The following is a 25,770-nucleotide window of genomic DNA, read 5'->3' as shown; positions in this document are numbered from 1 at the left end:
ATATTTTCTGCCTGTGCAATATATATTATGATTTGGTTTAGGTATGTGACTACTGTCGAAGTTGGTTCAGAGTTTTGAGCATGAGGTAAACTTTTTTTGGTCCTATTACCCAAGTTAGTGGTGCATCTGTTATGAAATATACTTAAGGATATACAGCTTTTAGAAATGGTTAAGATATCTTGAAATATTTGATGTATTTAAAACATAACTAGAAAAACACAGAGTGGATCACAGATAGGTTTACTCTTTAAAGTTATGAAGTATGAGATTCCCTGGAAAAAGCCATGTGTCCACTCTACTTCTGACATGCTCTGAGTCCCTGGAGGAGTCACCTAGTCCCTCTGAAGCCAAGTCTACTGTCCTGTAAAATAAAAGGGGCAAGGCAGGTCAATGGATTTTAAACATGTTTATTTCAATGGAACATTTTTTATGAATGAAATGTGAGTTGAAGTCAATATAAATGTATAATTATACTGTAAATTTTAGATATAAAATCATATAAATTTGATATATAGATATAATTTTTAAAAACAGATACGTGTGAAATCGGTAAGTAAAAAGTATAAGCACACATAAAACAATAAAACAGCCACTGAGTTTGTACATTTGCCCCTACCCCAAATTCAAACCCTCTCCTTAAAATACCTCTAAAGACTTTATGATTCCAAGGAATATTGTTTGAAAACCACTAAGCTAATGTCTGTTAATATCACTTATAGTTTTACTCTCTGCAGTGCTTCCTTACCACAGGGGAGTCATTTGTGTATTCTGTATCTCTATTATGGATTGGGATAAACTTGTAGGTAATGTCTCAGTTCAAATACCTCTGCCTTATAAGACCATGAAGTTATGGAACATTTCCCACTTCTGAGATATCACAGAAGAGTTATCACTATAATAGTTAAGATCTATTCAATTTATTTAGCATCTTATTTTTTACAAGTTTATTTTAGGCTTATCTGGAATGAGAAAATCATGCATTAAACACCGTATAATGCATAGCTGATATTTCTGGAAGTGAGTATGGTTGTTTGTAAAGAAATGCTGAATTAGTATTAAATTCTTCAGAAGAAAGATGCTTCTTTTGGTATTTCAAAGTGGGGTTCTCCACCCTCTTTTTCTATCATGTCAACTGGCTGTGGTTATGTGTACAATAATACTTAGTCCTGACTGCATCTCTGTTTTTTCCTTCCCCACAGATCTGGGGCATACCATGGTTTTGACCTTATCATTAAAACTTTCCTTTCAGCAGAGGTAAAGGAATAGCCCACTTACTAGTTCCTCTGTCAATCATTCCAATCATGTAGTGAATTCTATTGAATCAGAAGAGATGATGACATGAAGGTAACCACGAGTACAGAAATGGTTAGTCATGGATCCACCCAACCATTACTAGCAAGTTTCAGAAAAGTAGATTCTAAGATGAAATTGAAAAGGAAGAATATTAATGAGGCCTTTAAGGAGTTTTTAACTTTTTTTGTAGGGAAAGATGCTGAGCGATATGTATAAATATTCTCAATAATACTAATACTAAACATATAGAATTTTCAAAGCCTAGATAAAGGTAAAGAGAATAGGGCCCGAGGGATATTAGCTAGGTTGGTGAGGAAGATAGTCATAAAGAAAGCACAGTCTTAATAACAAATCAATATAGATTTTCTTAGAAAATCTTTCCAGAGGTGATCCAATACCTCAAAAGATAATACAGGGATTGAAGGTATATTAGAAAATGGACAGAAGTAAGGTATACTTCAGCCACAAGCACCAAATCTCTCCAGGGATTGGTGCCTATGGGAAGGGCTGGGGTACCACGTGGGGCACGATGACAGCAAGCCTGAGTAAGACAGTGTTAAATATAACTGTGTACAGGTAACTAACTAATGAGAGCCTGTGCCAGTGGTATGTCTCAGCTCTCAAATTGCCTAGTTCTTTGTCAAGTTTGACCTAAATAAGAAAGCATTTCAAAAGTATGGAAAGTAGGAAGAATGCCAGAACCTATGGATACAGTTTCTTAGCATGACAAGGGCAACATTATAAGTATTTATTACCTGTCCTAAGCCTTCTAAGGAGGTTGGCTCCCTAAGGAGCATCGTGGGTGATGGCTGAGGATGCGAATTAGAGAAGCTAACAAAGGGTGAACTGCTCTTCAGAATAAGAGTTAGAAAAACACAGGGAATATTTCAAGGGAAGAGCTGGGGAAGTGTGGCAAGAAAAAAGAGATTATAGAGAGACCAATATGAAAGAACTCCAACCCACTTTGAAGTAAGTATCCACCATCTAGCACCCTACCCTGTTTAGTAACACTGAAAACCTCTGGGCAAAAGCTGCCATTAATGAAACTCAGTGTAGAGGACATTTGCCCCCCATGTCAGCCCTAAGAATTTCTGCCATAGGATAAAGGGGGTCACCTGCAAGCCCTTCCATTTCTCTACTACACATGAGGAAGAATAAGAAATTAGAAAACTAGAAACTAGGTATAGAATGTATGCACACCAAGAATTGCAACTTCCAAAGTCCCTTATAGGAAGCAGTCCTGATGTTTTAAACCCACATAGTTAGGAAGTTTTCTTTATATCTAAAACAAATCTTCTTTCCTTAAATTCTAACCCATTTCCTCTTAGTTAGTAGATATAATGAGAGTGAATCAACAGATAAACCAATTCTTCTTTGTGGCCTTTGAAAACTGCTAGTGAGTGACTTCTTGGTCTTTTTTCATTTCATATTGCAAAATATTCATTCTAAATTGTGAAATAGATGGCACCAGTGTGACTTGTTAAAAGAAATGTTTCATTAAACATAATTTCAGTATGTAATTGTTTTCAGACTTTCTAGAGAAAAATGCTCCCATTGTACCTAATTCTCTTTCTTGTTTAAAATACGTCAAAGATGAGAAATTGAGCTCCTTTTAATGAACTTGCTTGAGACATTCATATGGAATACAGAAAATAATAATTCCTAACATTCATGATGTCATTCCATTGCAATGTGGCACAGTTTTTTCTTTGCATCAAGGAATTTATATGACTGATACCATTTTAGTCAGGATAAATTACCGTAAAATGTGCCCACTTTTAACCAATGGCATTCTAACATGGGATAGGCAACTGCTGGCTGTGATTTTTGCTCTGATAACTGCAACTTTGTTATAGAATAGCAAGTAACTGATTGGCAGCTGGATCACTAGCTAGCTGGAGACAGCAGCTCTTAGGTCTATAGTCATAGTTGGAGTCATAACCTTAGTATTGATGATAGCTACACTGTATTGGGCATCTACTCTTTGACAGACAATGAACTTAGTACTATATTCAGTTGAGCTCATCTTATCCTCAAAGCAACTGTACAAATAAAAATTGAAGTCGCACAGCTTATAAAATTACAGTACTGCAGAAAAATCCTTGTCTGTTGAATCTACATCCCGTATTTGTTGTTGCCATTGTTGTTGTTCTTATTGTTTTGTTTGCTTTTCCTCACTATCCAAACTGCTTTGGCCACACATAGCTCTGTTTCATGGTATTAGAAAAGTAGTCAACAAGCTGCTACTTATACCTTTCCTTCCTGTCCTAGATTGTTCAAGTTTCTTCTTTTAGTCTTATGTATATCAAGAACGTGTTTGCCTATGGTATTTGTCTGCCCTTTCCCCCAAGATTTGTATATAAGCCTCCAACCCTGAGCCCTAGATATATATCAAGAAATAGAACATGGACTTTGACACGGCTCCATTCCTTGGAGATCTAGCTAGTTTCTGACTCGTTCAGCTTGCTGAGTCTCTTCCTCTGGTCAGACTATAAATTGCACTGTTTTCCTTCTCTCTGTCATTTGACCAGTTAGTAGCACCATAAAACCTTTGAAGTAAAAGAGACCGCAGAGAATAACCTATAATCTGATTTTCCCCATCCCTAACCCCAATGTGGAGCTGGAAACATTTTACTAGTCTTTAACATTTCCAGTCAAGTAGGGTCCAGAAAAACTGTTAAAAACAATGTCAGTGCTTAGGTGGTAAAAAGATTTGTTGAATTTTATATATATATATAATTTAGAATATATATATATGTGTGTGTGTGTGTGTATATATATATTTGGAGACAGAGTCTCACTGTGTTTCCCAGGCTGAAGTACAGTGGCTATTTACAGGTGTGATCATATGCACTACAGCCTTGAACTCCTAGTCTCAAGAAATCCTCTTGCCTTAGCCTTCCCAATAACTGGGCCTGCAGGCATACACCACCATGCCTGGCTGGAGAAATATTTTTTTAACTTCAAAAATGAAGTTTGAACTGAAAAAGAGAGCTAAAAATTAGTCTGTCAGGCAAATGTGTGAAAGCAGTTCTATTATAATTTTTATTGAGCTATAATGTAATTCCTAAACTTATGTCATATAGCTAAGTAAGTAGCTGTAATTCGCATCTTGAAATTTTAAATTCACTTCTTTCCTTTCAATATAGTCTGTAACCGAATTAAAAATGGTGGTGATTTGTATTTATTGTGTACTTAACTATGTGCCAGCACTATGCTGTTCACTTGACCAAATTATCTCATTAGATGCTCATGATGAATCCTAGACAGTACTCATTAGTCTTATTCTTCATTTTACAAATGAGGAAACTGAGGCCTAATGTAGTAAAGTAGCTTGCCTAAATTTGGGTAGCAAATAAGATAATTTCATGATTCGCATATTTTCTTAATTATAAAATGTTGCCTTTAGCAATGATGTATATGTTAATATGTTCAATGAGTTGATCTACCTAAAGTGCTTAGCACATGGCTGGCTCCTTGTGAGTGATCAGGAAATGTTAGCTTATATTGTGCATTTTTGAAGTTTGCATATTGGTATGACTTTCTAAATAATCAAGAACTCTAAATGTGAAAGCTGATTCATTTTGCAAGAGCTTCTTTTCCATAAGGCAGTCTTTTTTAACACAGTCAGAATTAAGCATTTATATAGAGCTACATATTCCAGATAAATCACATTAACAGTGTGATTCAAAGAAGACACACTGCTATCTAGGTGGGTCAAAGAAGTAAACTACTTAGTGGAGGTGGCAAAATAAGAAGTGGTCAATTGGACCACCTCTGATTTAGTTATTTAAAACTCAGTGAAAACCCTCTAGGGAAGCACCAGTACGCAGGGGTCTCATCTGAAAGGAATGGCCAGGTGCCTGAGCATTATCTCTGGGAGCACCCTTGTAAAGACTTTCTCCATGTATCTTTCCTACTGGGTGCCACCCTGTGGCTCGGTCCTATGGTAATCACACTGCCAGGCATTCCCTGCCTCTCCAAATCCCTTACTCCTCTAGTCCTAAGGTGCATTCTTGGTTGTGTAATTCACAGATTGTTATTTCCCTGGAGCTGAGCCTCATCCTCTCTACTAGACCAGACTGAGAAGGACTCCTTTTTCTTTTTTCCTGCCATCCCAGCTCAGCACAGAAGGCTTAACATGGTTTCTCTATGATTTCTAAAGGACAACAGACAAAAACAGAGATCTGGTGAGGTCTGTTCTTGCAGCGTGAAGTGTTAGGATGAGCTGAACAGCCATAGGCGCTAGAAAGGTCAAGAATGCAATACGTTAGAGCAGGCATTTAGCTTTCCTGTCTCTGATATCTACTATTTTATTATGAGTAGTTACCAAAACAAAACAAAATAAACTGTAAATGCATTATTTTGTTATAATTAACAACCGCACATTGGTCTAAGTGTGATTGAGGGTGGAGTTCACCAGCTTGGGAAAAAAAAATTAACCATTAAAGATTCCCTGAGTCTTTTGCTTTGAAGAGAAATAGCCCAATTACTTTTCTGTGTTTTGTTAAGAGTCTACTAGTATATGAATCAATAAGAGCTTCTAGGGTAATATAAAACACACACACAAAAGCAAACTTGATGTTAGCAGACAACTTTTTAAAGGTGTTCTTGTAATTTAAAAAAATTATTTTACGTACATAGGAATGAAATTTTACGCTTACCTAGAAATATATGTGAAATTCCTCCATTATTACAAGATCTTTTTCATGTAAATATCAAAATAACTAGACAGTCTGCATTGTTTAAAACCAAGATAGCTAATCTTTTTAATCTATGGGCAACTTGTAATTACTAATAACAGTAGCCGCTTGGAATAATGTACTGAGAGCTGTGCTGGTCTCAGAGAGAAAATGTGCTGTGATCAATTGGTGATCTCTGCCAGACAGAAGAGGGATATAATGTGGCTGCTTGCCATTTAAATGGCCTTGGTAATCTCATTGTAACTCTATATATCTATTCCCACCGTTAAATTTACATGCAAATGAAGTTGTAGCAGATACAGGTTTTATGCATACATACAAATATGTGTGTATTTTTTGACATGTTTTGGCTATTTGTCACCTATGAAGAACATATAAATGTTGTAAACAGAAAAACTCTTTTTTGATGTTGCAAATGCAAAAAATAAAATAAAATAAGTAATTCTACTTTTCAAAGGTCACCCCTGTAATCACCACCCAGATTAAAAATAGTAGTACCAGCAGCCAAAAGTCACCTTTGTGCCCCTTTAGCCCCTTCCCCAACCTACTAACCTACTAAAAGTAACAGTGATCCTGATTTTGAAAATCACAAACTTTTTTAATTTTCTGCTTTTGAATTTTATATGAAAGGAATAATATAGCATGTACTCTTTTGTGTTTGACTGTTTCCCTCACCCCCTTGCAAAATTATGTTTGAAAGATGATCCCTTGTTGATGTGGATATGGTTCATTCATTCTCACTTAAGTATAGGTAATTAAGCAAACTTTTGTTTGAGATACAAATACAGGTAAAAATCAGATTTGCCATTTAAATAATAATTTGGTATATATGACTATTTGAGCATTTTAAACTGTTGTCATTTTATAATAATTATTTTAGTATGATTTAATGTCCAAATTCTGTTGCTTAGATTGACCCTCAATGGACATTTCTTCTGAAGGGCCTTCCTAGACTTCCCCAATTAGAATTAAAACTCTCTTCTCTGTGCTCTCATGAAACCTTGTACACTTCTCTAACCCTTGAAAGATTACAGTTATTGTCTTCTGTCTCACGTGCCTCTCCTGTGAGCATGTTTTGAGGTAGACTGGGTTTTCTTATGTTTTTAGAGCAACAAACCCCTGTTCCCAGCACCATGCCTGCTCCATCATGGGCATTCACCACCTGTCCTTTGCATTGAGAGTAGAACAGTGAGTTCTTCCATATTACAAAGAATATTGCCATCAATTTTTATTTTTAATTTTATTTTAGTAGATGGTACTTTTCAGGAGATTGTAATGGGTGAGTTGTAGACACAGTAGTTACTCTTTATGGCAAGAGTTGTGTAGTATCTGGGAGGATTTTTGCCTCTTCCCTGTAGCTTTCTTTCACCCTTAGTTTACCACCAGCGCTGGCAATTCTGATCTAGGCACACCTTCCATTGCCTCCTGTGTTTTCCATTCTAAAATATAAACTTCCAAGTTTTCCTCCATATTTGCTGACTGCTCGAATGACTCTTCTCGTGTCATAAACTAGTAATGAATAGTGCATATAGAAATGCTGATAAGTGTGTTGTACATGGTGATCACCCGACTGACATGGTGACCTTCTGACTCTATCAATGGGTGATTTTTATGTGAAGCCAAGAAATCTGTTGGTGGTAAGTACTAAGACCACCACTTCAGACTCACTCTAACCTCACTGTGTGCATCTTGAAACCCCACACAGTTGTCACATATGAGCAGATTCCACAGCAGGGATGCTGAACCAAACTGACAAGCTTGTCCTAGAGCCCTAACACAGGTATTGACCCCCGACCTTCAAAATCAGGGAACAACTTAGGGTTAGCTTACCTGCTTGTATTGTGAACTTTTCCCATTGTGAAGCTAGCTTTTAGCTTTACCACACTCCCAGTCTTAAATATTTGGAATGGCAAGAAATTAAGGCTTAAAAAAAAAAAGAAATTAAAGCTTAATCCTTAATAATAGAGGAAGCAATTTGTTTTAGTATTATACAGAAACATTTTGTAGCTACCTGATCATTTAGTCTAGTTCTATAGCTTAAAATATATAGTCCTTCAAGACAAGTTTTATTTCTGTGGGTCTACTAGTTGCAAAAGTAAAGGTGCATTTTTTATTGCTTTATTTGTTTATTAAGCTTGTTCTACCCCAGGCACCCTGCTAACTGTTAGAGAGACAATGATGAAATATACAGCCCTCACCTTCATAAAATTTATGACCTAGTGACTTTCTAAAGTATTCCTATAGGGCAGGGGACTTCTAGTTTCACCTACTACTATATCCTTGGAATATTTTTTACTTTCATGGTAGGAGTGTGCATTTATAGTTAAGTGTTTCAGTTGCTTCCAGAAATCCAGTGGTAAACAACATAATTTTAAAACCTCCCTACTTGAATTTGGGGTGGAGTAATGTAAAATAAATCTGGAATATTTGATTTTTTAGACCAAAATACTTTCCCTGGGTTAGAGAGATATTTTCTTTTCTTACTGGCCTGGAAATCCATGCCATTTTAATAAGAGATATTTTTATTCTAGGTAAATTGTTTACTTAATCACCTCCTACCAAGGCTGTGTCAGCCAAGTTAAATATTTAAATTTATTTTTATTTAAATAAATTTTAAAACCAACAGATTTCTTTCTTATTTTGATGAATTTAACCTTTGATTTTTCAAAGACAAAATATATGGAGTAGAACATTTTAATGTATCTATAGAGAGGGAACACAAAAAGGGCACATCAGGAAAAAATAGTTGGGAAAAAGCGATTTTTATACAAAATTAACTCATAAAATGAATATAAGGCATTATTTCACTTGTTGCCAAAATCTGTTTTTACAAATAATCTTCAGGAGACCTTCATTTTTATAGGCCCTAGTTAAAATATTTTTTAAATGCTTGAGGCTCTATTTCACTAATAGGAGAAATAAACATTTTCTTTCTACAAATAACTGCTACTAGCTTGTTTGTTAGCTCTCTAAATAAACTCATTTTACTGTCACTATGGTCGAGTGCTATTGTATTCCTTTGTTACTGTGCATAATCCCTAGCTATAACTGCATTAATCTAAGTGAGGCCATTACACCAAATAGGGATCTAACAGAAACTTTTGAATGGACTGTCAAAGACCAGATTCAATGCAGGAAATCAGAAGGAAATGGCATTTATGTCAAACTGTAGTTCAGTTAAAGGGCTTGCCCTTAAGGATTACAACTGCCATACAAGGGCACCATGCAACAATGGAAAACCTGTTTACAACAAAATATCAAATTATTATCAGACTTTCACAATGAACCACATTATTCTATGACTGCCAGTCGTACATCTGGACTACTATAGCGTTTGTGTGCAGTTACAACAGCTCCAGTTCTATACGGCTAATTTTGAACTTAGTCTGACTTTAAAACCCATCCCATTTTACTATCCTCTACTTTTTTTTTTTTTTTGGTGCATATTGTGGGAAATTCCATAAATGATTTTTATTAACTTTAGCCAGTAATCAGGAAAACCTATAAGATTTTGTTTATAAGCTTTATAAACCTGACTTACAAGATTTTAATTGAATTCTAAATTAATTTCTAACTTGAACCTCTTCCTTCTCTTAGCTTTATATGCTTGATCATCCTTTCTTAAGTAATTCGCTTTTTGGAAGCTTTGTTTGGTTTGGTTTTTCACTGTTTCTGTTATGTTGACTATTTGACTTTCTTTTAAATTATTAGTAATTTCCTGAATAAAGCAGAGAAGTTTATCTTTCAAATTTCCCATGGGTCATTTCTTAATAGCCAAAAAATTGTCTAAATTTCCAATACACAAAGAAGAGTTTTAGCTAATTTACTTCAATAAGATGGATAGTTTGTTCAAAGTACCAAACACATTTGCTTTCGTAATTCATGCCATTTGTGTGTTACGTGTGTAAAAGAGATAGAGAAAGAATATAGAAAATGTAACTACACATGCAACCTTGGGCTTTCCAAAATGTTTAAAGTACCAAATTTCCTTGGTGCCGATTGCTTTAGGTGTTTCATCTTCACTCAGTTGCTTCCTAAATATAGCATAGGTGTGACATACCCTGTAAATTTCAAATTCACATAAAGAAGTCCCAGCCTCCGAGGGAAGTCTTAACTGAATACCGAATAAAAACCTTAGTAGTCTTCTGAAATGTTTCTGAATAAATAGTTGCTTTAAAGTCTTCTTCTATTTCTATGTTCATGAGTGTCCAAATTCAGAATGGGAACCAACTTGGGGAGAAAAAGAAAAAAAATACTCTCAGGACAGTCTTTTTAAAGGAGAAACAGATAATCTATTTGGCTAAGACAGGATAGATTCAGGTAGTCAGATAACAGAAAAGGGAGACCCTTGTGTATCAACTCATGCTGGAATTTGTGAAATCCTATAAAGTTTGGTAGAAAAAAATGTTAAATTCTTGGAAACTTGTTTGGTCATAATCCTCACAATTTCTGATTTAAGTATAACATCCTGGATAAATTCATTCAGACCAATGGAGAGAAGAAGTTATTATTTGCAATATGTGAATTTCTGACTAATGGGAGTAATAGAAGATACTTGGTCCCTTAGGATATTTCTGATTATTTATGAGAGGCTTGGGGAGGGACTCTGTGTAACCATTGCTTTTAACCCTTGTTTTTGGTGGGTAAATAGAACATTAATGCTACATGAAAGATACTTGCTCTGGAATCCTCAAGAGAAAGTAGGTTCTTTTTTTTCTCAGTTTTCCAAGAAACTTTTAACAATTCTAAAGAAAGAAATAAAAAGCACTTAGTTTTCAGAAGCATGTTTCAGCTTCTTGCATCAGGAGTAGGCCAGATGGCCATGTTCTGTATGGCTTTATAAATATTCCTTTTTGTTCCATGTAAAAGTTAATGGCTAGTTTTAAACTATGGTATCATTTTGAAGTCAGACCTTATGTGCTTAACTTCATTCAAAGTATTTCTATTTTGTTAGGCTGTAGGAAAACATAGAACTGAGCTATTAAAATTCCAGGGCAGTTTGGAATTACCAACAATATGTACTGGAGAGAAGGGGGTGGACTCTGAAGTCAAACGAATTTGAAACTAATCTTTTACGTGCTGGATGATTTTGGACAAGGGGGAAAAGCTACCCATGGGGTTTCTGTGAATGTTAAGTGAAATAATACATAGAAAGTGCTTCTAGTAATGCTAGGGACACAGCAAACGAAAAAAATGCTAGCCAGTTTATTCTTAGAAGGGAAAAACTCCTGTTAATATTTTCTTGTTTATGTTTGTGTTTTCATGTTAGTTTTAAAACAAGTTACTGTTTGAGAATGTAAGAATTTTACCCATTTACAAAATGGTATATGGTATGACATGTATATGATCTTTCACAAGTGAAATGATAATGGAAGGTTTACTGAAAATGTCTTAACAGTTCTAGGTAAAACTTAATTTTTGCTAGATTTGAAAATAAAAGTATGAATCTAGGTTTAATCTAAATGTATTATTCTGTTAAAGTCACATGAATATGGAAAAAAATCAGTATCCCTTCTAACTAAATCTGGCTTTGAAACTTCTTTGACATAGTCTTCTTAAAATATATATACCTTATATTCTAAATTGTATATTATTTAGAAAAATACTATTTGTAAACTGAAATACCTAACTGATATTTCTAATATATATATCTATGTATAACATATATGATTATATATGATATGTTATCTATATGATATATGACATATATTTCTAACTGATATAACTAGAAGTATATCAGTTCTTAAATATATATAAATTATATTTTAATAGTAGCCTACAGTGATGATACAAGAAGATAAAAGATAAATATACTTTTATATAAAATGTTCAACAACAAGATTTTTATTTAGAATAATTTTCTACAGTTTTATTTAGGGTAGTTTCTATACAGAAAAAATATATATTTTATCTCTTTTCTGTGCTCAGCTCTGGAGATGGAATGGGGCCTTCCTCCCTTCCTGGAACTTACCAAGCAAAACAAATTCACTCAGTAAAATTATTCCTAATTGTCTTTTAAGTGCATGAAGAGAACACAGGAGGGACCGAGTTAAACAGTGTGTTTGTATGTATCTGTGTATGGGTGTGTGTCTGTGTCTGTGTGTCTCTTTGTGGCTGTGTATCCTAGAGATACATTGTATTTGGAGTGGTCAGGGAAGTTAAGAACTGAACGAACCAAACAAACATTGGGAAGAAGAGGATTATAGGGGTACAAAGGCCTTGAATATCCAGCAGATATGAGGAGTAGAAAGGCTATCTTTTTCAATCACTTGAAAAGGAAAAGAAGTGAAAGATTGCTGTCTTAAGAACTTACATTTACATGGCACTCATGTATAGATTTCTAGTGAAAAGTTGGACAACCTGAAATGATGGGTTTCCTACCTACAAGTCCCCAGTGTTTGTCTTTGACTGGGGTGTTTTCTGTAGATACCTGACCTGATTTCTATTGCTAGCCTGTCTTCCCAGGGGCCTTGGTGAGCCGAGGTCAGAGAGAGTGGACTTCACCTAGGAAAGAAGGAAAGCCTTCTGAAATAAAAGTGCCCTTGAAAATGTTCTGCTGCTGTAAATCCCTCCTCTTTACACAAAGTTTAAGACCCTCTCAAGAGTTTGACTTGCTAAACTACAAGAGCATTTTTATTGGGTGTAAGATCTCACTTTGACTTTAAGTAGCAAGTCACACACCAGGCAACCCACACTGAATTCTCTCTTGCCATAAGTGCACAGATTTCAGTGTTCTAATGCCTCTATGAGCTAAATTTACTTATGATTTGAGTTCTAAATGTAATTGAATAGTAGATATATATGTGTAAAAAACAAAAACAAAACAAAACAAAATTCTACCAAATGGTTGGAAAAGTTTTCCCAAAGAACGTAATGTTGGCCTTCAGCTGATAATAGGATGTGCCTGCTGGATGAATGACATGGTTTGTGCAAAAGGCAGATGTAAGCCATGGCTCCCCAAACTGCAGTAGGGATGAGCATGACAGCCACGCATAGCACAGGCCAGGTACTGATATTCTTGCTGGAAAGACTGCCCAGGATGTATGTGGTGTTCTTTTTCCTGGCCACCCTTAAGGAGTTTATAAATGGGTTCCATCAGCTTCAAAAAGCAAACACAGTTTGGCCTGTATAAACTGAAATCCATCACACATCATTGCCACAATCATTTTCCTCATGTATTCAAGTTCTCAAGTATATTTGGGGTCACAAAACAGCAAAATAATGACAAAAGCAACAATAACAACCAAAAGTAACTAAAATAAGATTTTTATTTAGTATGAAATGTGTTGCACTGTAATTATTTCAACATCATAACATTTATTAAAGATGTATCTATCACTCTATTATTCTATGCCCATCCCCGCTCTTTACACAAAACAAAGCACATTCATTGTTCTGCAGTTTGTATTTTGCACTTGACAGTATGTTGATACATAGAGAAGCCTCTTGTGTTGTTCTGGAAGAACTTTATTGAGATATAACTCACATGCCACACTTTTCATCTATAGAGGGTATATAATGTATTGATTTTTACTATATTCACACAGTTGTTAGTCAATTATCTACCATTATTTGACCATAATGAATAACACAATTTTCTCTGCACAGATATGTCCATTTAAGTAAAGATGCCAATGCAGCTAAATAGAATCACTCAAAAACAACTCCAAAATGAGCCAGGGAGAGTGGAGGGAAGGAAAGGGAGGAATGCATCCAAACATAGCCCTGTGTTCCATGAACACTCAGTAACATCATCAAAACGGGATGCAATTAAATTTTGCCAAGTTTACTGCTGTCCTGATGCTTTCCAATTTTTTTTGACAACAGTTTTGCCTTCTTCAAATTCAAGTGGTGTAATTGGGTCTTGGTAGTTGATGTTTATCTTAATTGAAACAGATTCTCTTCATCCTTTTGCTCTGAGACTCCCACTTTGAGGCTGAAAGGTCATTTTAAATCTGCACAGCATTTGAGAAGCCACATAATGAATTCAAATAAATTCATGCCTATTAAAAGGAGGCTTCTCTTTCTCAACTTCCAGAGCTTACATAGAATAAACCATTTGGTTTTTGTCTGACTTTCTTTTAAAAGGAACTTATTGTGCTTCCTTTTTAATGCTCTAACTACAGAGAATGGGGAAATCCTAAGTTTTCATTTATTCTTATGAGAAAAAAAGTATATTTTGCTCAGTAATTGCATTAAAATCCTACTGAGGTTACAGCTACTATACTTGTCAACAAATTTAAGGGATATTTTTTAGTTGTGTTACTTTAAGGATTTCTCATCTATCTTTTATCTAGCAACTTCACTTTTTAATATTTACTCTATGTACTTTGTAAAGGTGCAAAAGTATATATACAGAAATGTTCTGCTGGAGATTTTGTAACAGAACACTGGAGAAAGCCTAAATGTCAATCAGTATACAGCTAATTGAACAACTGATGCACAACTGTAAGACAGTACTGTGAATCTATGAGGAAGATCTCTCTGGTATGACAGTATCTCCAGATGACATTTACTATTGTTATTATTTTATACTTTGAAAAGAAGATATGCACACTTCCATGTATCCATTTTCATTGGTTTTCTCTGTATATACCCTTAGAATTTATGTAAGTGCAATGAAAACATAAATTCTATTCTCTTCCTCCCCTTTTAAACAAAAAGAAGTCTAATCTCACATTCATTGTTCTTCTGTTTGTATTTTGCACTTGACCATGTGTCAATACATAGAGAAGCTTCTTGTGTTGTTTTGGAAGAATTTTATTGAGATATAACTCACATACCCTACTCTTCATCAATACAAGGTATATAATTTAGTGATTTTTAGTATATTCACACAGTTTTGCAACCGTCACCAAAATCAATTTAGAATATTTTACTACCACTATAAGAAACCCCTTACCTTATAGTTATCACCCTCTAACTCCCCCATTATCTGCTCCATACTACCTGCCTCTCCTCTACCCCACAGCCCTAGGCAACGGCTAATCTACCTTTTTTTCCTCTGTAATTTGCCTATTCTGGATGTTTCATATAAATTGAATTATATGTGGTCTTTTGTGGCTTGCTTCTTTCACTTAGCATAATATTTTCAAGACACATTCATGTTGTAGCATAGATCAGATTTCATTTTTTAGGACCAAGTAATACTCCATTGTATGAATATACCACATTTTGCTTATTTATTCATCAGTTAATAAGACACTTGCATTGTTTCACTTTGTGGCTATTTCGAAATGTGCTGCAATGAACATTGAGGCAAAAGATTTTGTGTGTGCATATATTTTCCTTTCTTCTGGGTATATTCCTAGTAATGGAATCGTTGGAACAAACGGTAGCTCTAAGTTTAACCTTTTGGTTATTTTCCAAAGTATCTGCATTCTCATCTTTCTTACAGCAGAAAGTGATTCTCTTGAATGTCTGCATCATTATTGTTGTAGTCAAGGTGTATTTTTAAGTGGAAAAGTTAAGGCACAATGTTCCCAGTTATGGAAAAATATGCAAAGACTGTACATACATAAATATGTTTCACCCAAAAGCATCTTTCTGCATGTGCACTCAAGGTGATGGTAAAAGTTGCTAGCTTTGAGGAAGAGGTGGCTACAAGTTTGGAATGTGAGGTAGAAGGGGACTGAGTACTCACCATTTTAAATTTGGGGGAATTTTACTATGAGTGCTAATTAATTTTTTCAATTGAAAATATGATTCATTAATGTAAAGAAGAAGAAATGTTTAAAAAAAAAAAAAGAAGAAGAAGAAATGTATTTTCTTGGAACTCCTCTGACCAATGTTGGTCAAGCCAGGGACTTCTTGACCTGTGCTTTGTTTGAGTCATCCTGCACCGTGAGGTGCTTAGTGCTGTACAAGCACTCTTCTTGCCATCTGCTCTGCTTGACATCATTTTTAGTTATTAGGGCAAAAAAATTAATGACTGCTTTTCTATCTTTAAGCCAAGATATCATTTAAAAAATGGACATTTAGCTCTTACTCTAAATGAGTGTTTCTTAAATGTTTTATTCAAATCAATCCACATCAAAAGCAAAATAGGAAGGAAAACTAGGGCAAACATCTGGGTGAACCTTCAGATTGAGAAATAGGAGGGCGGTATGTGAACTAATCATGAATGGTATTAGCAAATAGAGCTGGGCAGTCTGTCTGAAGTGCTTCACAGTTTCTTGTACATTCTTCCCCAAGTATCATATGTTGGTGACTGGAAGAGGGAGTCATTACTTTCTGCATAATTTCCATCATGTAGCTCTGAAAGGACTTTGTGTTTGCTCTCATCTTTCCTTGAAAATCAGCTGTCTTATTTTAGGCTTTTCTATTTTTTAAGACAAAACCTACCTATAGTGGTTATACTTGAAATACACTGGTAGATTTGATTTCTGCCTTTGGTTAAATTAGCTTGCCTTATTAAATGATAGGAAAGAATCAAAATTCATTTGCCTTATGGGTTTATTCATTCTTGTATTCACTCATGTATTCATTAAGCATTTATTAATTCAACACTCCTATGACATCACTCCTCACTGAGTGATGATTCCTTCTGGGGTGCCATGGAGGGCTTGATTTTCAGCTGGAGGAAGAATAATTTAGTATCCTTTTTAATGATCAAATTTTGAAACAAACCCAATTTTGAAAAATAACATGACTTTGCCTAAAAATACATTAAGAAAGATATGGAAAAGAGATTCCATGAAAATGAAATTTTAATAATAATGTAAAATAAGTTGGGTTTTATCAGAAATTCATAAACAGACTTTACTTAGAGCTAAAAAGTCCCTTTGAGAGAAGTAAAATCATGAATGAAAAAATGCATACATTTTCTTCAATCATCGTCTATATCCCATCGTGATAATGAGGAGTATGCTGTGTATAGTGACTGTGTTTGCAGATGGAGGGAGTTTGAGTAATGGAAGTAACAGAGATGCTCCCAGAACAAGTACCACATCCAGTTAGCTTGCCAATTAACAATCTATTCCTGAAGTATTTGTTTATAAAGATGATTGTAACTGGAGAGAAGTCATATAATATTTTATTTTGTTTATATATAAAGATATGTTAAACATAAAATGTATTCCTTTAAAACAGTTATACATTTTTCCTTTGGCAGCACTATTGTTTATTTTAAAGGAAAAGATTAATCACAGCATTTTTAAAGAAACAAATAGAGATTTTGCTGCTATAAAGCCAGCATAAAGCCATTTTGCCAAATGTCAACAGAGTTAACAAACAATTTTATGGTGTAAAAACCTCACAGTTGCCTAGTTTACTCCCTCATCCAAAAAAAGGGGTGGGGCAAGATTCTTTGACATTTTTTGTATAATGTGACTAGAGAATGTGACTTCAGTGATGATGATCTAACTGCAATGCTAAGAACCATGGCTGGGCTAGGACTGTGTGTACATGTTGTTATGCTGGGAAGCAAAGGCACCTAGTAAAGAAAGCAGTAATGAGAGTATCACTTGGGTATTTGTTTATTTCTGGATCTTATTCTATCTGCTCCATATTATCACTTTGGCATTTAAAATCTAGATGATGGCCGGGTGGGTGCAGTAACTCACACCTATAATCTTAACACTCTGGGAGGCCAAGGTGGGAGGATCACTTGAGTCCAGGAGTGTAAGACCAGCCTGGGCAACATAGGAAGACCCTGTCTCTACAAAAAAAAAAAAAAATTTAATTCGCCAGGCGTGGTAGCACATACCTGTAGTCCCAGCTACTCGAGAGGCTGAGGTGGGAGGATTGCTTGATCCTGGGAGGTCAAGGCTGCAGTGATCTGTGATTGTGCCACTGCACACCAGCCTGGGTGACAGCAAGACCCCATCTCGGGGGGGAAATATCTAGAATATATGATTATCCATATTCAGTCATTATTCTGATATTAGAAAATGAGATTTACAAGATGTCCATGGAGGGGAAAACAATGACACACCTGGTCAGTTGGGCTGAGGCTTGCGCAGATAGAGCCAGTGCTCCAACCTAGGTTTCCGGACACCAAAGCCTATGGCCATTGAGCAATCTGCTGGACTGTCTCTTGGACAGCTTCCTTTATGGGGAACTTAATACAACTTTACAAATAAAGTAGAGCAGAGTCGTGGTTTGTCCACAGTCAAATATGATATATATAAGCATTTCACAGTTCTTTATTTAGTTTTTATTTTAGGTTCGGGAGTACATGTGAAGGTTTGTTATATGGGTAGACTCATGTCACAGGTTGATTGTACATCTTATTTCATCATCCAGGTATTAAGCCCAAAGCCCAGTAGTTACCTTTTCTGCTCCTCTCCTTCCTCCCACCCTCCCTGCTCAAGTAGACCCCAGTGTCTGTTGTTTCCTTCTTTGTGTGCATGAGTTCTCATCATTTAGCTCCCACTTACAAGTGGGAACATGCAGTATTTGGTTTTCTGTTTTTGTGTTAATTTGCTAAGGATAATAGCCTCCAGATCTATCCATGTTAAAAGACATGATCTCATTCTTTTTTATGGCTGCACAGTATTCCTTGGTGTAAATGTACCTCATTCTCTTTATCCAGTCTGTCATTGATGGGCATCTAGGTTGATTCCATGTCTTTGCTATTGTTAATAGTGCTGGAATGAACATTTGTGTGCCGGTATCTTTATGGTAGAATGATTTATATTCCTCTGGGAATATGCCCAGTAGCAGGATTGCGTGGTCAAATGGTAGTTCTGCTTTTAGCTATTTGAGGAATTGCCACACTGCTTTCCACAATGGTTGAACTAATTTACACTCTCACCAAAAGTGTATAAGTGTTCCCTTTTTTCTAAAACCTTGCCAGCATCTGTCATTTTTTGACTTTAATAATAGCCATTATGATTGGTATGAGATGGTGTCTTGTGGTTTCGATTTGTATTTCTCTAATAATCAGTGATATTGAGGGTTTTTTCATATGCTTGTTGGCCACATGTATGTCTTCTTTTGAAAAGTGTCTGTTCATGTCTTTTGCCCACCTTTTAATGGGGTTGTTTGTTTCCCTCTTCTAAATTTGTTTGAGTTCCTTATAGATGCTGGATGTTTGACCTTTGCCAGATATATAGTTTGCAAATATTTTCTCCCATTCTGTAGGTTGTCTATTTAACTCTGTTGATAGTTTCTTTTGCTGTGCAGAAGCTTTTAAGTTTATTTAGATTCCACTTGTCAATTTTTGCTTTTATTGTGATTGCTTTTGGTGTCTTTGTCATGAATCCTTGCCTGTTCGTATGTTCAGGATGGTATTGCCTAGGTTGTCTTCCAGGGTTTCTATAGCTTTGGATTTTATATTTAAGTCTTTAATCCATCTTGAATTGATTTTTGTGTATGGTGAAAGGAAGGGGTCCAGCTTCGATCTTCTGATTATGGGTAGCCAGTTATCCCAGCACCATTTATTGAATAGGGAGCATTTTCTCCATTGCTTGTTTTTCTTTAGTTTTGTTGAAGATCAGATGGTCCTAGGTGTGTGGTTTTATTTCTGAGCTCTCTACTCTGTTCCATTGGTCTATCTGGCTGTTCTTGTAGCAGTACTATTCTGTTATGGTTACTGTATCCTTGTATTATAGTTTGAAGTTGAGTAAGGTGATGCCTCCAGCTTTGTTATTTTTGATTAGGATTGCCTTTGCTATTTGGGCTCTTTTTGGTTCCATATGAATTTTAAAATAGTTTTTTCTGGTTCTGTATTTCACAGCTTCTAACTACATTCTATTGTTGGATACTTTATATTTTATTCAAATAGGAAAACATTAATTTAAAATTCTTGTCATATAATCTACAAAATATTTATATTCAAGACACAATGGCCCCTATGTATTCTTTTTTTTTTTTTTTTTTTTTTTTTTTTTTTTAGAGACAAGGTCTCCCTATGTTACCCAAGCTGGATTCAAACAATCTGCCTGTCTCAGCCTCCCAAAGTGCTAGGATTACAGGCATGAACCACCATGCCCAGCGCTTAAAATAGTTTTTATTATAAAGACAATTTATGTGCACTCTAGGTTTCTTTAAAAACCTGGCCAGAGGCCAGGCATGGTGGAATGCCTGAAATCCCAGCACTTTGGGAGGCCAAAGTGAGAGGACTGCTTGAAGCCTAGAGTTAGAGACCAGCCTGGCAACAAAGCAAGGTCCTGTCTCTACAAAAAATAAAAATAAAAATAAAAAATAAAAATTAGCCAGACAGAATGGTGTGTCCCTGTAGTACCAGCTCTCAAGAGGCTGAGGTGGAAGGATTGTGTGAGCCTAAGAGTTCAGGGTGCAGTGAGCCATGATTGCACCACTGCACTCCAGCCTGGGTGAGGGAGCAAGACTCTTAAACACTACACAGACACACACACACACACACACACACACACACAACACACGTATAGAAAAAAAATACAAATATAAATTTTTCATAATCTCAACACACTCCCAAATAATCACTGCTAATTCTTAGTTATTTTCTTCGATTCTTTTTCCAAACAAGTATGATACTAATAGCAATTACATGGATAGCACAGTTTTAATTTCTTTTTTTAAATTTAGCATTTTATCATGAGCATTTTTCCATATCACTTAGCATTATTTCAAACATTACTTCTAGGTATACAAAATGTTTCACCCTAAAAAGGTTTCATCAGTTATATAATTGCCAGTTGTTGGAGATTCAGGCTTTTGCTAGCTTTTCCCAGTTATTAAAATTATCAGCAAGGAACATCTTTGGACTAAAACCTTGGCTTATCTCTGACTATTTCCTTAGTAAAATAACTATGTCAAAGAATATGACTGTTTTAAGAATATTAATATATGTTGCAAAAAATACTTCCGTAAAGGTTATACCAGGTTACACTCCAAGCCACACTGCTTGAGAGTTCTCATCTTACTGTGCTGCCACAGGAATTTTTATCATTAAAAAAAAAAAATACTTCATCCACATATTAGGTTACAATGGTATTTCAATGTTGTTTTACTTAACATTTTTGGACTTCTAGTGTGAATAAATATGGTTTTAATATGTTTATTAGCCATTTGCCTTCTGTTAATTTTCTGTTTGTCTCTTCACTTATTTTCTATTGGGGTTGTATAGGTTTTTTTACTTTTTGCAAAATTTCTTTATGTGTTAGATAGATGAGCCTTCTCCAGCTCACATTTATTGTAATTATATATTCCAATTTTTAGTTCCCTTTTTACTTTTGTTCGTGGTGTTTTATACGGTCAAATTCATTGACTTTTTTTTTTTCTTTTGTAACTTCTTTCTTTGCTTTAACAATTTGAGGGCTTTTATCTTAAGAGTAGATACATATTTAGCTATATTTGCTGTATTTGTGATATTTTTTTACCCAGTTCTTAAGCTGTTTGGAATTTATTTTAATATAAGGTAGGGATACAAGTTTATTTTTTCCCGATAAATGCCTCAGGACCATTTGTTACATGTGCACTACTTTGCTTATTGCTTTGTGTGACATATAAACTTTTATATATCATCTATCATGTGTAGACACCTCAGGTATAAATTACATTTTACAAATAACATCTCAATAGAAACAAGTAGGAAAAAAAGGACTCTGGTGCAGCCCATTGAGAGAAACATACTATATTACAACTATAACAATTATGTAACTAAATTTCTATTTGCCTTCTGAACCTGTTTATTGCTTGTAGCCATTTGCTAACTCCTGAAGAAACTTTTACCTTTTCTTGTCCCAGGGAGTTGATTAGTTAATTACGTTAGTATAAGACAAAATGATCAAGATTGGAACCTGGAATGAGACCTTTCACTGGGATGAAGCAGAGGCTGATGGGACTGGGTGGTAGGTGGGTAAGGTGGTAGATAGATGCAAGAGCAGGAACCACTCACCAGGCACTAGGAAAAGTTCCATCTGGCCAGGCATACTGGCAATAGCATGCCCTGACTGGTATTTGGAGGCAAAACGTAATAGTATCCTAAAAAGTGGCTCAGAACAGGTAATTCCTAGACATATTCCCAGGCATGAACAAGACAACTTATTGAGATATGGAAATAAAATCTTATATTTTTTTCTTATCTGCTCACAAATGTTCTTTTTCATGTATTTTGTAAAACAGATAACATTTTGACATAATGGTGCAAGAATATAACTTATTAAAAATAAATATACGTAATGGAGGTGCTTGTACTTTTTTTTTACTAATAGATATAGTATCCAATAAAACTGGTAATCACTGGTCTAGATCATGTGGCTTCAGGAAGATCTATACACCAGCTTGCAGTTCATGAGTGGGACAGGAAGAGAGTAACTTAAGCCTATGTTGGAAGGCCAGGTGGACTGGAATCTCAGGGAAGGAAGATAAGCACAGGAAATCAAAGCAGAAACCAGTAATAATCAGAGATAAGACATATGTTCAAGTTAACTGCAGCAGGGTGGTGTGGTGCTGGTTTCCTGAATTTGTTTCTGCTTAAAGTCATATTTCTAGAGATCAGGGAGGAGGAGCCAGAGCAGCAAGTGAGGCTGAAGTGATTGATAACAGTGGAAAGGAGAACAAGTTGCAGAAACTATGGCTCAGGCTACCTGTTGAGCCATTTTCATTTTTCTTTATGCACATGCCTATTACATAATCGAGGATATCCTTAATCAATAACATATGAAGCCTACATTCTATTTCCATTTTTTAAAAGTTTATCAATAAACAATTGTACAGCAAATTTTATCAATGTAAAAAGTTATTGTATTCTATCCAGTCAAACCATCCTCACCTTTCCTGAAGTGCCCATTGCAGAGGCTCTGGGAAATTGAAGTTGCCTTTAGTCTTGAGTTAAAATGGGCAGGGCCTCTTTTATTCTCTAAATTTTACTCAATAAATGCAGGCTTCCTATGCATTAAATGGTGCCCACAAACATTGAAACTACTAGCTCACCTCCTGAAATTCAGCACTTTCCAATGTGTCTTTCAATGTAAGAGCATTCACTAATTTCACAAGCATTACATAACATGTGTCATTAATTAGTTCAGTCAGCAAGGCCATGGAATAGATATTCCTATAAATCAACTACCTTTACAGTTACTAACTGACTTAGTTTCATGGCAGAGGCATTTATTTCAATTAGACTGTGGTTCCTGTTGTGATCAAATGAGATCAACTATGTGACATGATTTTGAAAACCATGTTATGCTGGTGTGTGAATGTATATGTGTGTGGGTGTAGGTAGTTTACAGACAGAATGTGTAACACAGGCATGTGGCTTGGAATTGAAACTTTTGCAAAAGGTAATTCATTCTCATTCTATAAAAGTGTGTATGCACATGTGCATATACACACACACTGTGATAATGTATCTGTGTATTTGAGGGTTATAAATATTTAGTTGTAGAGTCCTGACAAAGAAGTAAATTAGTCTCACTTCATCTGGATAAAGATCAGCATCTGAAACTATAAAAATGGCCATGATCCCAAATTGTTGAATAACTGGATTGCATATTTACTTTTTAGTAGTATGTTGGCATGCATGTAGATCCAGCCTTCCTTTCAACAAAGAACAGCGATGTAGAAGATTTCCTTAAATGGTTACTCTTTCCTCAATAAGAGCAACCATATAAAAATTATAGAACTATTAGTCATCATAGTTGAAAGTATCACATAAGATTAACAGAGTCCCCATCTGGTGATATGTTTTTACATCAGATTTATTAAGATCAGAGCAGGTTTTAACTAGAGCAATGATACCGCTATTATTAAATAAGAGATGGAAGGCCTAATAGATAATTCTCTATTTCTTTCTAGACATTTATGTGTTTCTTTTAGGATAATGAATACAGAATTATCAACATCATGCTCATAGGTCTTTTTTTGTTTTGTTTTTAAGTAATATCTGTAATGGCAAGCTCATTTTTATTTTATAACCTACCCACACACAGACCTACAGTGAAGCAAACCAGATGCTGAAATATATCTGTTGCCATTGGCTTCAAAGAAACCTCAGAGAGGTTTGCCTCAGTATTTTAAAAGCAAAAAGATTGGTACCTTTCTGAACAGATGTCATTGTGTCCTTCAAACAAAGCTGACACTGTAGAAAAGAAATGGATTGCCTTGTCTCTTACCAGTGAACATCTTCACCTGAACAAAACTCATCAGGAAAAATAAAGGATTTTCGGAAGTGTAGTTGTTGTTGTTTATGCAAATACTAGTTATTCCATCCTTACAAAGATTTTATATATAATATATATGTTTATATATAATATTTATGTATATTTCATCACACACCAACATCCACAGACACACACAAACTTGTTTGACTACTTCCTTTATTCCTTGAAACACTTTTGAGAGACCTGAAATCATCCTACTAATATGGCAAGAGGGGAATGGAATCAAGCTGACTTTTCCATTTTTACAATGTGCCTGGTGGGATTGTGCTCTGCATTTTAGTGGCATTTTCTGATTCAACCTCCCAGGGCCCTGCATGGCATAATACTGTCTGCATTTATAGATAAGAAAAGCAAGATGTAGAGAGTCTAGGAAATCTGCCCAAAGGCACGAAGCTCCTGGCAGAACCAGGATTGCAGGCCAAGTATCAAGGTTACAGTACAGATAGACATACATACACTCAATTATAAGTAAAGTTTTTATGAGGCTAGGTTTGACAACTACATGAGAAGTAGAAGTTTTTGATTTGGTAAGATTTTTCAAAAAGAGTTTATTACCAAATTAATTTTTCTCCTAGAAACATTTTTGTTGTTGCTGCTGGCATGGACTGTTATAAAAATAAATTAGAAGTAAACAGATAACAGTTTCTTGGCTGCCTTCATGTCTGTGAGCCTAACACGGCTCCCAGAAGGAAAAATATGCCACAAGGAGGCTTACATGATATTGCTTATTTAGAGATCCTTTGACCACTTATTTACAATGTCCAGTTACAGCCATGCTACTTTCCTTTTTGGGCAAAAGCACATATTCGCTTGACCATTATTTTGGAGGAAGCTGACATTGCCTGTCACTTCCAACATGTCCTTATGTACCCTAGCTCATAATTGCAGCATTTGAGCTTGGAGCTCCCCTAACAACACAGTTATCGCCAAATTTACCATCATTGGGAACACTGGTGAGGCCTGCTTCAGAGGCCTCTTTGTCAACAAGAAGCATATTGCAGATATGCTTCACCTTGCGTCATAAATGCATTTCTAAAAGTAGTTTCCTATTGAATTATTTTGTAATAACATATTTTTCTAACTACAAAATAAACACATGTTCATTGTGGACAAATTGGGAACTTCAGAAAATTCCCAATAAATATTCCAATATTTATTTATATTTTATAAAATACATGTAACCTGTCATTGCAGCATCCAGGGCTAGATGTTATTAAAAGGTGTTGGTTTATTTCCTGCATAAACTTTTAAAGCATATACACACATACCCCACAAACTTGCCTATACACACACACATATATACATTTTTATGGTCATATATATCCTATTATGTGCCATAATATATCCTATTTTGATCCTATTATATTAGGATCCATATATATCCTATTATGGTCATATATATCCTATTATGTGCTCTCTCTCCTCTCTCTCTCTCTCTCTCTATATATATATATATATATTCTCTTTTTGAAAAATCTTACTGAATCAAAAACTTCTACTTATGATGTAGTCAAACCTAGCATCATAAAAACTTATAATTGAGTGTATATATATATAAACAATTATATATAATTAATATATATTATATATAATTAATATATATATAATATAAATTATATAATTTAAAAATGTTTTATTATTATTTTTTGAGACAAAGTCGCTTTGTCACCCTGGCTGGAGTGCAG

The 25,770-nt window shown here is 35.1% G+C and overlaps 1 protein-coding gene across 15 annotated transcripts in view; it reads left to right on the top strand.

Annotated features, from left to right (window-relative positions):
• The window catches only part of PDE4D (phosphodiesterase 4D), a 1,533,637-nt gene that overhangs the window by 1,232,400 nt on the left and 275,467 nt on the right, over positions 1-25,770 (top strand). The window lies entirely within an intron of this gene.

Source organism: Papio anubis, chromosome 5, assembly GCF_008728515.1.
Source record: "Papio anubis isolate 15944 chromosome 5, Panubis1.0, whole genome shotgun sequence".
NCBI classification, from domain to species: Eukaryota; Metazoa; Chordata; class Mammalia; order Primates; family Cercopithecidae; genus Papio; species Papio anubis.
This window is presented reverse-complemented; position numbering and strand designations above follow the sequence as displayed.